This window comes from Dendroctonus ponderosae, unplaced genomic scaffold (genome assembly GCF_020466585.1).
Source record: "Dendroctonus ponderosae isolate FM_Combo_2020 unplaced genomic scaffold, Dpon_F_20191213v2 Dpon_F_20191213_10, whole genome shotgun sequence".
Taxonomy (NCBI): Eukaryota; Metazoa; Arthropoda; class Insecta; order Coleoptera; family Curculionidae; genus Dendroctonus; species Dendroctonus ponderosae.
In genome coordinates this window covers 3708433-3721192 of record NW_026017111.1, presented here as the reverse complement: position 1 = coordinate 3721192, position 12760 = coordinate 3708433, and positions in this window count along the sequence as shown.

Below are 12760 nucleotides of genomic sequence, written 5' to 3'. Positions count from 1 at the left end.
CGTTGTTGGGTTTAATGTGAAATAACTAACTGTCTAAATTTACTAACTGATTTAGTTTTTTTCTTCTCCTTTTGAGGCTTTCAATCTCATTTGCAATGTTTAATATTAAATGTTATAGATTTAACAGCATATATAATCAATTTGGGTCCATGTCTTTTCATCGTAGAAATAGCTGTAGGATTTTACTGCTAGCCGACAATGGTTTTAGCAAAAGCGAGGTATAGCTTTAACAAAGGAGATTATCTTTACATTTTAGTGTACATAGAGGTAGGTAGATGTTTTTAACTTATTCTCAAACAGTATTAGTAGACGACTGTGATGGTTTACATACAATCAGCGAACAAAGCTGAGGAATATTGAAAATACTTGAGAAAGTCTCTGGGTGGAAGTTCATTTTTGTTTGCTCAACAGGTTTTCCAAATTCTAAGAAAGGTTATCAATTTTTCAAGGTGCTACATGTAATGTGAACGTCCATTAAAACGTAAAAAAACTCATTTATTTGCCAAAACTGACCGCATTTTGAGGGTTTGCAGCCTATTTTCCAAAATTATTGTGCTTTTTGGTGGATTTGATAAAAAGTCACAGTTCGTTCTAGTTTGGAGGTCAAGGATTTTCAGCTCTTTTTTCGTCCAAGACATTAAATTAACCGCTAAATCTAACCAATCTAAACAATACTACAATTTCCTTTTTCTGTCAAGTTTTTAATTTTAGAGCTGTTCAGCCATTCTTGCACTTGTCATTCTCCCCGTTCCTCAACGTTCACGCAGATATCTGAATGCGGACTTCAGTAATAGATAAATAAAGCTTTAGTTAAAACACCTCGTTAATTTTTCTTCATTCGAATGAGTCGTTGAATTCATATGAATCGATAACATTTTTGAAGTTTTGAGGGGTTTGGACATTCTTGCACTCTCAAGTGCTTTTTCTCATTCCTGAACATCCAGGCCCGATATTCGAATGCGGACTTTAGTAGTAGATAAACTGATCTTTACTGGAGAATTCTGGTGAATTTTGCTTCATTTGCATGAGTAGTTGAATTTATATGAATCTATAGAAAATTTAAAGTTTTGCGCGGTTTAGTCATTTTTGCATTGTCACCCACTTTTCTTCATTCCTCAACAACTAAGCCAGATATCAGGACGGGGACCTTAGCAAAAGATAAGCTAAGCTTGACTTAACGCTTGGTTTTAATTTGGCCTCGATTGAGTCAGTGGTTTAATTTATATAGATCGATTAAGTTTTTGAAGTTTTGAGGAGTTTGGACATTCTTGCACTCTCAAGCGCTTTTTCTCATTCCTGAACATCCAGGCCCGATATTCGAATGTGGACTTTAGTAGTAGATAAACTGATCTTTACTGGAGATTTCTGGTGAATTTTGCTTCATTTGCATGAGTAGTTGAATTTATATGAATCTATACAAAATTTGAAGTTTTGCGCAGTTTAGTCATTTTTTCATTGTCACCCATTTTTCTTCATTCCTCACCAACTAAGCCAGATATCAGGACGGGGACCTCAGCAAAAGATAAGCTAAGCTTGACTTAACACTTGGTTTTAATTTGGCTTCGATTGAGAGAGTGGTTTAATTTATATAGATCGATTAAGTTTTTGAAGTTTTGAGGAGTTTGGACATTCTTGCACTCTCATGTGCTTTTTCTCATTCCTGAACATCCAGGCCCGATATTCGAAAGCATACTTTAGTAGTAGATAAAGTGATCTTTACTGGAGATTTCTGGGGAATTTTGCTTCATTTGCATGAGTAGTTGAATTTATATGAATCTATACAAAATTTGAAGTTGGCTTAAAACGTGCTGTTAATTTGGCTTCCATTGAACAAGTCAGTGACTTTTGATGAATTTATAAAGTTAAAGTTAAAAAAATGTTGTGAAAATCGTTCGTGAGATTGTATGTAAATCATAACAAGCAATTAATTAATTAAATAAATATGAGTAATATCAAAAAAGTACTATTTAAGAATTCAGTAAACAGTTGACACTATCAAGCTGTAATTTTTATTACGACGGGAAAGTGAGCTAAGGTAAATTTCGTGAATTGAAGAGAAATTAAATTGTTTAATAGTATTAAATTGCAACAGATCCGTAACATTTGTAAATTACGTGAAAGCTATAGACGCAATTGTCAAACACGTCCATACAAATCAAGTATTTGGTTAAGTGCGAAATTTGCGAAAAACCGAAGCAGCTTTTTCGCGAAGTTTCGCCCAAAGATATTTTGACAAACTGACCAATTTTTGTGCCTTTGTTAGGCCTGGCTAGGTATCTATTACGGCGTGAATTGGGGTATTAGAACAGCCGGCTTTAATTTTAGATTTTCCTCATCAGGTTTTTGAAATCAAATTTGAGTACTCAGACCAAATATGTTAAATTCCTGCCCTTCCTGCTAACGCCTTCCAATCCCCATGCTTATTCCCTAGGGACCATTGCACCTGTGAAATTGCTTAAAACTTGTTTTTTCCGTCTTGTCAGTGTCGCGTTAAGCCTTCGAAGAAGTTCGGAAATTCGGGTGTACAAGCAGTAGATTAGAAATTCGGTTTTTCATTTTCGTCGTTTTCCAGCAATTTGCGCTCGGACTGAACAATATTTAAGTCCCAACCTTTCGGATGTTGGCTCGTTTTCACTGGTCCAAAAAACCAAAAAAAGCAGAAGTCTGGCCAGAGAATTCAAATTTCGCATTATCTACCAGATTTAGAAGCTAGATACTTTGTTCAGTGGTTTTTTGGAAGGATTGCGCAAAATGAGTAAAGCACACTTTTCAAAAAAATACCGACAGTAGCGAGCAAATATTGCAATTGAGCAAAAAATTGGAAATTTGGTGCAAGAAGATTTTTCGTTTGAATCAAGTTAATGGCAAAGTTTAGTAGAAGGAGACCTTTTAAGCCTTAAACCTGTTGCGGTTTGAAAACCGCAAGCTTTTTTGATTGAGCAAAGGATTGTGGACTAATTAAATGAAACAACAACTGAAGAAAAGTTTGAGAAAAATATTGAAATTTCCTCAAAACACTCAAAGTTTTTAGGAGCTTTTGAGCATCGCTTGCATTCCGTCCATCGATTGTCGCTATTAACTTTGATCCTGCTGCTGTTTTCCAGGCTCTTTCTATTGTCGCCTTTCACTTCATCCATTTTCTCCTGTTTTTTGCTTAGATTTTTTCGATGGTTAAAATGGTTTATGCAGCCCAAATTAAGTCGACAGCATTTGCAACTCTGTGATTTCTCTTACTTTGATCTCGCCTAAAGTAAAGTAGACAATTTTCTGTGAAATCGTGTGGTGCAGATGGGGGCGAAAAATTATGTGCGAAAGTTTGCAATTTTTTCTCAGTTCCTTCCTGAAATGACGCTTTTTGGAAAATTGAAAGGAAATGAAGCGCATCAAACTACCAATTTTATGAAGCAATGTAAACTAGTCTCGTTGTAGAAATTGGAAAATCCGAAATTGTATAGCAATAAATTAAGAATAATTTTGCATAAACAAGTCAACATTTAAAATGATCATTTATGGCAAGAGTAATTGTTGTTAATGTATTTTACTATCTTGTGTAATTAGATATATATTATATATACATGCGATCATACATTACCAGTATTTTCAATAACAATTATTAAAAAATAAGCGTAATAATCACAATTACCTTATTATCATGCACAGTTTGGAATTTTAAAATTTGTAAATTTATATTCAATTAAACTTAAGTAGGAACCTAGAATTTATTATGTATGGAATAATATTTATATATATTTGCTGTGAAGTGTTGTTTTATTCCTTAATTTTGCCTTCAAAAACCCAATTCATACACAACAGTCCCGTTAGGTACGAAATGTGAACAGACAGGCTTTCAGCTCATTGTTTTTCCTCTTATTTCGAATCACATTACGGAACTGAGATGCAACAGAAAAACTGTTAGAAAATCACACTTTGCAGATAAGTAGGCAGTTTGCGTTAATCTCAAATGCAGTCATTGAACAGAACTGCACTTGCTGGCATAATGGCATTAATAATTGCTGTTTGCCGCATGAATGGGATTCTTAGAACAAATAGAGATCCTAAATGTATAATATAAGAGCTAATTATACTGCGGCCCGGCATTTCCGCATAGCTCGAAAATGAACTTCTTCAGAAGGCCCCCCGAGGTTAATTAGCCTTATGAAACCCATGCATCTTCAGAAATTAATTTTTTTTCGGTTGCCAAGTGGACTGGAATAAATTACGCCACTCTAATAGCCCGATAATCAGTGTTTCCAAAGAGAAAATACTATTTATTTCATTTGGCGTTACACGGTGGTTCTATCGATCGTTTACTCGAAAGAACTGTTGTTTTATGGTTTATTTTACGGCGACCTACTTGAATTTTACCGAAGTAGGTGAAGTGTGTGCATGTCCGCTATACGTTATTCGGTTTTTCTTCTTCCGTCCCGTTCGAACTCAACAATGGAAAGGTCCTAACGACAATTTCACTCACTGCCAGATCGATCGCTTCGACATCGAATGCCAATTTGCTACTCAAACTGGAAAAAATCGTTTGTTTTCTGTTGCTACTTGAACTGCTTTTACTGGGAATTGGACTAGCAAAGGTGTAAAGTCTGGGGATTTCGGAGGCCACCAGCAGGAAAACTCCCCTAATTCTGGAGCTGGTCGTTGCTTCCTCTTCCAAAAGATCCAGAATATTAACTGCTTCTTCAAAGCTGTTCTTCTCTGGGAAGCTCTAACATTCCCGACACAGAACCGAGGAAAAATCTAAACTTTTTGTTTGCATTCAATTTTTAAGTATTTATTAAGTCTCACGTGCAAAATGGCTACTTCCCGAAGAAAAAGTCGCTTGATTCTTCAACTACACTGAGAGAAAGTTTCAAGGCGTTGGTGAAAAAAGTGCAGATTCTACAATGTTCGTTCAAAGAGCTTTCGAAGTCCAAAACTGATTGGCCTCACTCGCGGCTTTGACGCTTAACGTTAGTTTAACCGATTTTTTCGTCAATAGAAGCTGAAAGACTCAGTTTTTGAACAAGAAACTCTTCAAATGTTGATTCTTCAACATTGTCTGTTTGAAAGCGTCTAAAAGAAGTGATTTTTAAAGCTCGTGTAGAAATGTAGTTTTGCCACAATTTAAAACAGATTTTCTACAATTGAACAAAGTCCCAGGTGAAGATGTTCATTCGGCAATTAAAGCTGGGGTTTTTAGTGGGGTTTTAAGCAGGATTTTTAGCCATGAAGCGTTTTCAGCTACAAAAAAATTTCAAATTCTTCTGCTAAATTGATTTTTTATTCACTTGACGATTGATGGTTTTTTTTGGTTATAGAAAAACTTCGAACGAGAAAGTTTGGCTTCGATTGAACAAGTCGTTTAATTTATATGAATCGATGAAATTTTTGAAGTTTTGAGGGGTTTGGACATTCTTGCACTGTCATTTGCTTTTTCCCATTCCGCAACATTGCGGCCCGATATCTGCATGCGGAGTTTAGTGGCAGATAAACTGAGCTTTACTGAAGACTTCTGGTCAATTTCGCTTGATTCAAATAAGTCGTTAATTTTATATGAATCGATAAAATGTTTGAAGTTTTGCGCGGTTTAGTGCATTTTTACACTGTCGCCAGCTTTTCTTCATTCCTCAACAACTAGGCCAGATATCAGAACCGGGACTTGAGCAATAGATAAATTAAGCCTGACTTAACACTAGTTTTTAATTTGGCTTCGATTGAAAAAGTCGTTTAATTTATATGAATCGATGAAGTTTTTAAAGTTTTGAGGGGTTTGGACATTCTTGCATTGTCATTTGCTTTTTCCCATTCCGCCACATTGAGGCCCGATATCTGGATGCGGAGTTTAGTGGCAGATAAACTGATCTTTACTGAAGACTTCTGGTTAATTTCGCTTGATTCAAATAAGTCGTTAAGTTTATATGAATCGATAAAATGTTTGAAGTTTTGCGCGGTTTAGTGTATTTTTACACTGTCGCCAGCTTTTCTTCATTCCGCAACAACTTGGTCAGATATCAGAACCGGGACTTGAGCAATAGATAAATTAAGCCTGACTTAACACCAGTTTTTAATTTGGCTTCGATTGAAAAATTCGTCTAATTTATATGAATCGATGAAGTTTTTGAAGTTTTGAGGGGTTTGGACATTCTTGCAGTCATTTGCTTTTTCCCATTCCGCAACATTGMGGCCCGATATCTGSATGYGRAGTTTAGTGKCAGATAAACTGAKCYTTACTGAARACTTCTGGTTAATTTCGCTTGATTCAAATAAGTCGTTAATTTTATATGAATCGATAAAATGTTTGAAGTTTTGCGCGGTTTAGTGYATTTTTRCACTGTCRCCAGCTTTTCTTCATTCCKCAACAACTWGGYCAGATATCAGAACCGGGACTTGAGCAATAGATAAATTAAGCCTGACTTAAYACCAGTTTTTAATTTGGCTTCGATTGAAAAATTCGTCTAATTTATATGAATCGATGAAGTTTTTGAAGTTTTGAGGGGTTTGGACATTCTTGCACTGTCATTTCCTTTTTCCCATTCCGCAACATTGAGGCCCGATATCTGGATGTGGAGTTTAGTGGCAGATAAACTGAGCTTTACCGAAAACTTCTGGTTAATTTCGCTTGATTCAAATTAGTCGTTAATTGTATATGAATCGATAAAATGTTTGAAGTTTTGCGCGGTTTAGTGCATTTTTACACTGTCGCCGGCTTTTCTTCATTCCTCAACAACTAGGCCAGATATCAGAACCGGGATTGAGCAATAGATAAATTAAGCCTGACTTAACACCAGTTTTTAATTTGGCTTCGATTGAAAAATTCGTCTAATTTATATGAATCGATGAAGTTTTTGAAGTTTTGAGGGGTTTGGACATTCTTGCAGTCATTTGCTTTTTCCCATTCCGCAACATTGAGGCCCGATATCTGCATGCGGAGTTTAGTGGCAGATAAATTGAGCTTTACTGAAAACTTCTGGTTAATTTTGCTTGATTCAAATAAGTCGTTAATTTTATATATATCGATAAAATGTTTGAAGTTTTGAGCGGTTTAGTGACTCTTGCACTGTCAACCGCTTTTCTTCATTCCTCAACAACTATTCCAGATATGAGGACGAGGACTTTAACAATAAATAAAGAAAGCTTCACTTAAAACATGGTTTTAATTTGGCTTCTATTGAACAAGTGGTTTAATTTATATGAATCAATGAAAATGTTGAAGTTTTGAGTGGTTTAGTCATTCTTGTACTGTCACCCGCTTTTCTTCATTTCTCAACAACTAGATGAGACATCAGGACCGGGACTTTAACAGTAAATAAATGAAGCTTGCCTTAAAACTTCCTATTAATTTGGCTTCCATCGAACAAGTCGTTGAATTTATATGAATCAATAAAAATTTGGATTTTTTGTGAGACCTAGTCATTCTTGCACGGTCGCAGACGCAAGTCCTTTTCCTCATTTCCCAAGATACTGCCCAGATGTCTGGACGCGGTCTACAAGAATAAATAATTAAATATTTTTTTTATTCAATTCAACTTTGATGGATTTTCTTATAATGTTGCAGACACCAAAGAATCGGTGGAGAAATCTCCAAGTTGAAAAGTTATGTTCTGTGCATTTGAATGATTAAATCCGTTCCGAAGGTCCAACTAAAACAATAAACAATTAAAATAGTTGTTAAACATTGCGCGTTATTGGCGATCGAGCAGCAGCAACGTGCTAAAAATGTTTATCAGCCGATAGATTGGAAAAAATGAGTAAATTCCGGTCGTTGTAACGGTACCCATCGTCTTTGTATCTCGTCATTTAGCATGCCTAGGAGACTGCTTTTTATGCAAAAACAGAAAAGTGCAAAATCGTAACGAAAATCCAGTTTTAAATAGAAAAGATCAAATGGAACGAGGTCACGACACTGGCGTTGACTAATCGTTTAATCCTCCAGCTAGGAAGGAAGATATCTGGTTTTATTACACAAAATTGCAAACGAAATTCCAACACATCCGTATCTAATTACCTGAAAGCACCCAGGCAGATGTTAATGATTTCCTTTTATTTTCGTTCGATCGAATATTTTTTAACTGTTGATTCTGTAGCGTCCTTTTTCGGGCTGTTTTTGACGGTTTGGAACCCAAAAATTTACATAAGCTATGAATAGAGCTCAAAAACACACACAGAAACTAGAAATCAACTCACAACCTGACTGAAATAGTAGAGAAGACACAAAACCCGAGACCTCGCACAGGAAATGAGACAAACATCTGCAAATATGCACAAAATTACATAAAACTATATAATTTCGTCGATAAAGGATCTGAAAACCCCGTCACGCCATTCAACTTTAAATGAGTTCAATGGGACAAGGATCTATCCGCATTTTTTCTTCTTTTAATGAAGAAATTCCCAATATTCCTCGCTTGCTACTGACATCGATAACAGCCATTTTCACGCCGATTTTCACTCAAATTAATGAAATCTGCACGGCAAAGCTTTTCAGGTTAACATCTTTATTAATGAGCAGACCGGGCACGTAAAGACCGATGTTTGACAACACATTTTCAATTCGCATAATGAAACATCAAACAAAGTGCCTTGCAGATGCATTTCTAATGCGATTCGTGGAATTTATACCAGACAGTTTGAGGCTAAAGATTTCAGATGCAGCACAACGTCCTGCTTATTGGCGAAAAAAAATCCGGAAAGTTGATGTTGATGAGCCCGATTCTATCGGGTTTACAGATTGACCGGGCATAGCAGGATGTCGAAGTTCTCCAGTGCAAAACAGTGTCAACGTGTTCATTTCAAAGCATTAAAGCCATTTTAAACCGGAGGAAATTAGCTAAAACTGGAAAACTTACGAAGTTTCTGAAGAACTTCAAACCCTGCAGCTACAGATGTTGAAACTGTGTTCAAAGTGGGCACGCTACTTAAGAAATTCGTAACTTCCAAACCAAGTAAAATAGTCACTTGAAACGTTCCCACTTCTTACAGCAAGTGAGGAGCAAACTCCTGAAATTTTGTTCACATGCAATTCCGCTCTAAAAATCCATAACTTCCGGATTGGGACTAAATCTGGAAAATTTTGCCCAAAATGCTGCTTCTTTCCTGCTTAGTAAACGTGGTGTTTCCTTCCAATCGCGCTTTATTTCTTCAAATTTCCTGATCTTGGTTTAAAGCCATTCACTCTCTGTGCCCTATGGGGATGTTTCCTCTCTTTTTAATACACACACTGGGCCCACGACATTCTTGTCCCACTCTCTTATTGCGAGGACAACAAACAGACAAGCTAATCGGTTCCTCTCTTTGCTCTTTGAAGCCTTGGGTATGCTGTCTCTCTTTTTAGCGCACGCATTTATTGTTTGCCTTTCTTCTACTCGCTCTTAAAAAACAAATGTGGGGATTTTTGTAAAAATGTTGCCAGTGTAGTAAATGCTGATTTCAACTTTGCTGTTTCATGCAAAGGCAGTTTCTCTATTAAAAATTCATAACTTCTGAGCTGGGTCGGTTAGCGAGTTGAAGTATTCACTGTCGTTAGATGGGGCCTCTCTCTAAACACGGTTAAAGTTTGGCCAAAATCGGAAAATATCCATATTTTTTACCGCTAAGTAAATGCTGGACAACATGAAAGTAGGCTCTTAATGGCGCCCCCTGCTTTAAAAATTGATAACCCCCCAACCCAAGCAGCTACCAGCTTGAATACTTCCAGCTACTTAGGAGGAGTATGGCTCTAAGCTCTGGGCAATTTTCATTGAATTTCTCCCAGATTCTGAATTTTTGCGGTTTGGTGAATGTTGGTCTCAAAATGCTCGTTTTGGCTCAACTGCGCTCTCTAATTGAAAAAATCATAACTTGCGAACTGGCACAGGTAGCAACTTGAAAATTTCAAACTCCTTAGAAAAGGCTTCGATCTATACATGCTGAAATTTTGGTCAAATGTGTCCCTAATAGTGATTTTTGCCAGCTAGGTAAATATAGTTGTTCTGAAGGGGTTCTCCTTTGCTAATACACACCTTCATTGTTGCGGCTATCGGTGGAGAGTTTTCGATCCATGCAAAGTGGCAAGTTATCGAATGAAAAGGCGTTAGTTTCAACATTTTAATTGCAGTACAAAAATCCAATTTTGCAAAGAAAGTGACCCAAATATCAAGAAAAAACCGCAGCCTGATTGTCTGTTTTAAACAAATCCGAACTTCATTACATAAGACCGGGATCCTTAATCGATCAGTAAACCCGATTATCGTCATTCTTCCTTCTACAAAACGATTCATCCGCAGGCTGCTTATTAAAGCAATTATGTAAATACGGGCTTTATTTTGCGCCAACTTTAATTATTGTTTGACAAACCGATGCTGCTACATTCATTAAAACGTTCGAGCATGGAATTGAACGGGAAAAGAAGAAAAAATAACGAGATGCCTGTCTAATTAGCAACAATCAGTACAACAGCTATTAAAATAATCTACTTTCAAAGCGGAATCGAGCCGAGTTTTTACCTTTTAGGTGATTGATAATTAGTAGTTTTGCTCGTTTGATACAAGCCAAGTCCAATTCGATTAGACGGGAAAAATGCGGAAAATTCAGCCGCTTGGTGTCGACGATTCTGTTCTGGTTGAGTCGGATAATTAAAGCAATTGACGAACATTTCTGGAATTATCTAACAATTGCAGTTATTTGTCGGGGGTAAACTGCAATTAATGAACAACGATTTTTGTTCTGGCAAGTGCAGATTCCGCCTTTTCAAGTCTGAAATTTTCTTAATCAGGCCATCAGCAGCAATTTCTTGACAAATTTTCAAAAGGCTGGAATACAGAAACATTCAAGGCAAAGATTCGATCTTCAATTGATTGCAGCTGACGCAAACTCACCCAAACAATCGATGGAAAATTGCTGATTTTTGCCCTGGAAAGTTTTCATAATCCGGCCATCATCGGGCATTTTTTCAATATTTTTCAGAAAATTGCAATTTTGCCCGTTCTTTCAACCTGCTTCCACTAGACTCTCTCAAAATGTGTTCAAAAGTTCAGCGAATGGTTTAGTGCGTGTTTTTGCAGGCCAGAAGATCAAAATCATCTCGATCGCATTCTATTTGCACTAAGAAACCATCTCTTCCAGTGGGAACTCGGCGATTTGGAAATTGTTAAATGCAGAATGAGTTGACAAGATCAAAAATGCGCATAAAATAAATTAAGCATTCGCAATACGCCATACGAGAAGCGCCGATGCGGAATCAATATGTCATAAAACCTACATAAGTTTAGAATTTCCTAAATAACGTCCAATAAATAACAAGGAACATTCCTGCTTGATGGCCGGCCGTAAACCATAAAAGTGGCATTGCTTCAATATTCCCCCGTCGTAAAAGCAGCAGGAAAAGAATGGCCAGTGCAACCTTTGCAGATTTCGGCTGTTTTTCGCGAGAAAATTGCCCGTTAAGTGGCTGCTTTCGTTCAAAGTTCCATTAAAGTCTGGCCAAACTTGCGTCCCGACAATTTACACAAACGAATTGCAAATTTAACAACTGCCTAAGTGTGAGAAAGGCACTCGATTACGTTCAGCTTTGCCTTACATTCCGGCGAAGTTTGACGGTCAATTATTCCAATTTTCACCCGTTTTCCTGCCGAGTTAATTGGACGGAAATCGAAAATATTGTTTCAGATTCTCATTTGGGCCATTGCCGAAAACCACGCAATTGGAGCCGAATAACATCGGAATTGTAGAAGAAAACAACAAAACTGGTGGCCTTTAACCCATAGTTAAGTAGTTTGAATTACAGTCCATTAGATAATTTTTCAATAAACATGTTGCGTCTAGTCTTGACCCGAAGACCCCAGTTATAGTCAAACTAACCCAGAAAGTCTTGGGAAAAACACTCGGTTTCTACTAGAATAGTGTGGTTCTTGCATAAATTTGAAAAAACTGGTCTCAATGTGCTCAAATAACTCTGCATAAAAGAAGGCTGCTGATATAACGGGCAGGACGATAATGGTAAACGATCGCGTATTCTTCTTCTTTCGATCGTTCAATATCGATGCATCTGCCTTATCAATATCCCCTCAAGAAATGTCGGAAATATAGGCCAATGTATGGCGATGCCGAGTCAACTGGGCCGCTCTTCTTCCTCGATCGGCGAGTCGGTGAACGTCCACGAAGACGACAATATCGCGGTAGGCTCAATAACAGTGTCCGTCGTCTTCATCCACATTGAAACTTGAGCAATTTCTTCGCGATCTTGAACTTGACAGTGAATTTTCTTCACATCGACTGCCACCAGAATGAAGACGTGCCGCAAAGGAGTTGCAGGCACCGCGATGGCCTTTAGGGTGGTTCTATTGGTCGTTTCACTCGCTCAAGGTAAGAAGTAATGAAGAGATTTGAAGATCTTGATGGGGAAGCGCTTGATTTTGATCAATTTCCGTTTGAGCTTATGGATTTTACTCCTGCAAATCGTTTTAGCAATGGACTTTAAAATGTGTGAGGAATTTTCGTTTTGCACGGAAATCCTGAAGAAACTTTCATATGAGAAGCACATTTTTTAAGTACAATATCCACAGTTTCAATCTTGTCTAAATGCAACTTTGCAGAAAAAGTGTGCGTAAATGAAGCAAGGAATTAAAGAGAAAAATCAAAAAAGACAAAAAAACTTTTTTGTGATCAGAAATCGTGTTTAAATTGAATAAAATGGCTACGAAAAGTCGAATGTCGAATTTTGAAAATCTTCGAATTAAACTATCAAAATCAGCCAAATTTTGCTTCATTGAAAATTTTCTGCTTCTGATTTGAGATT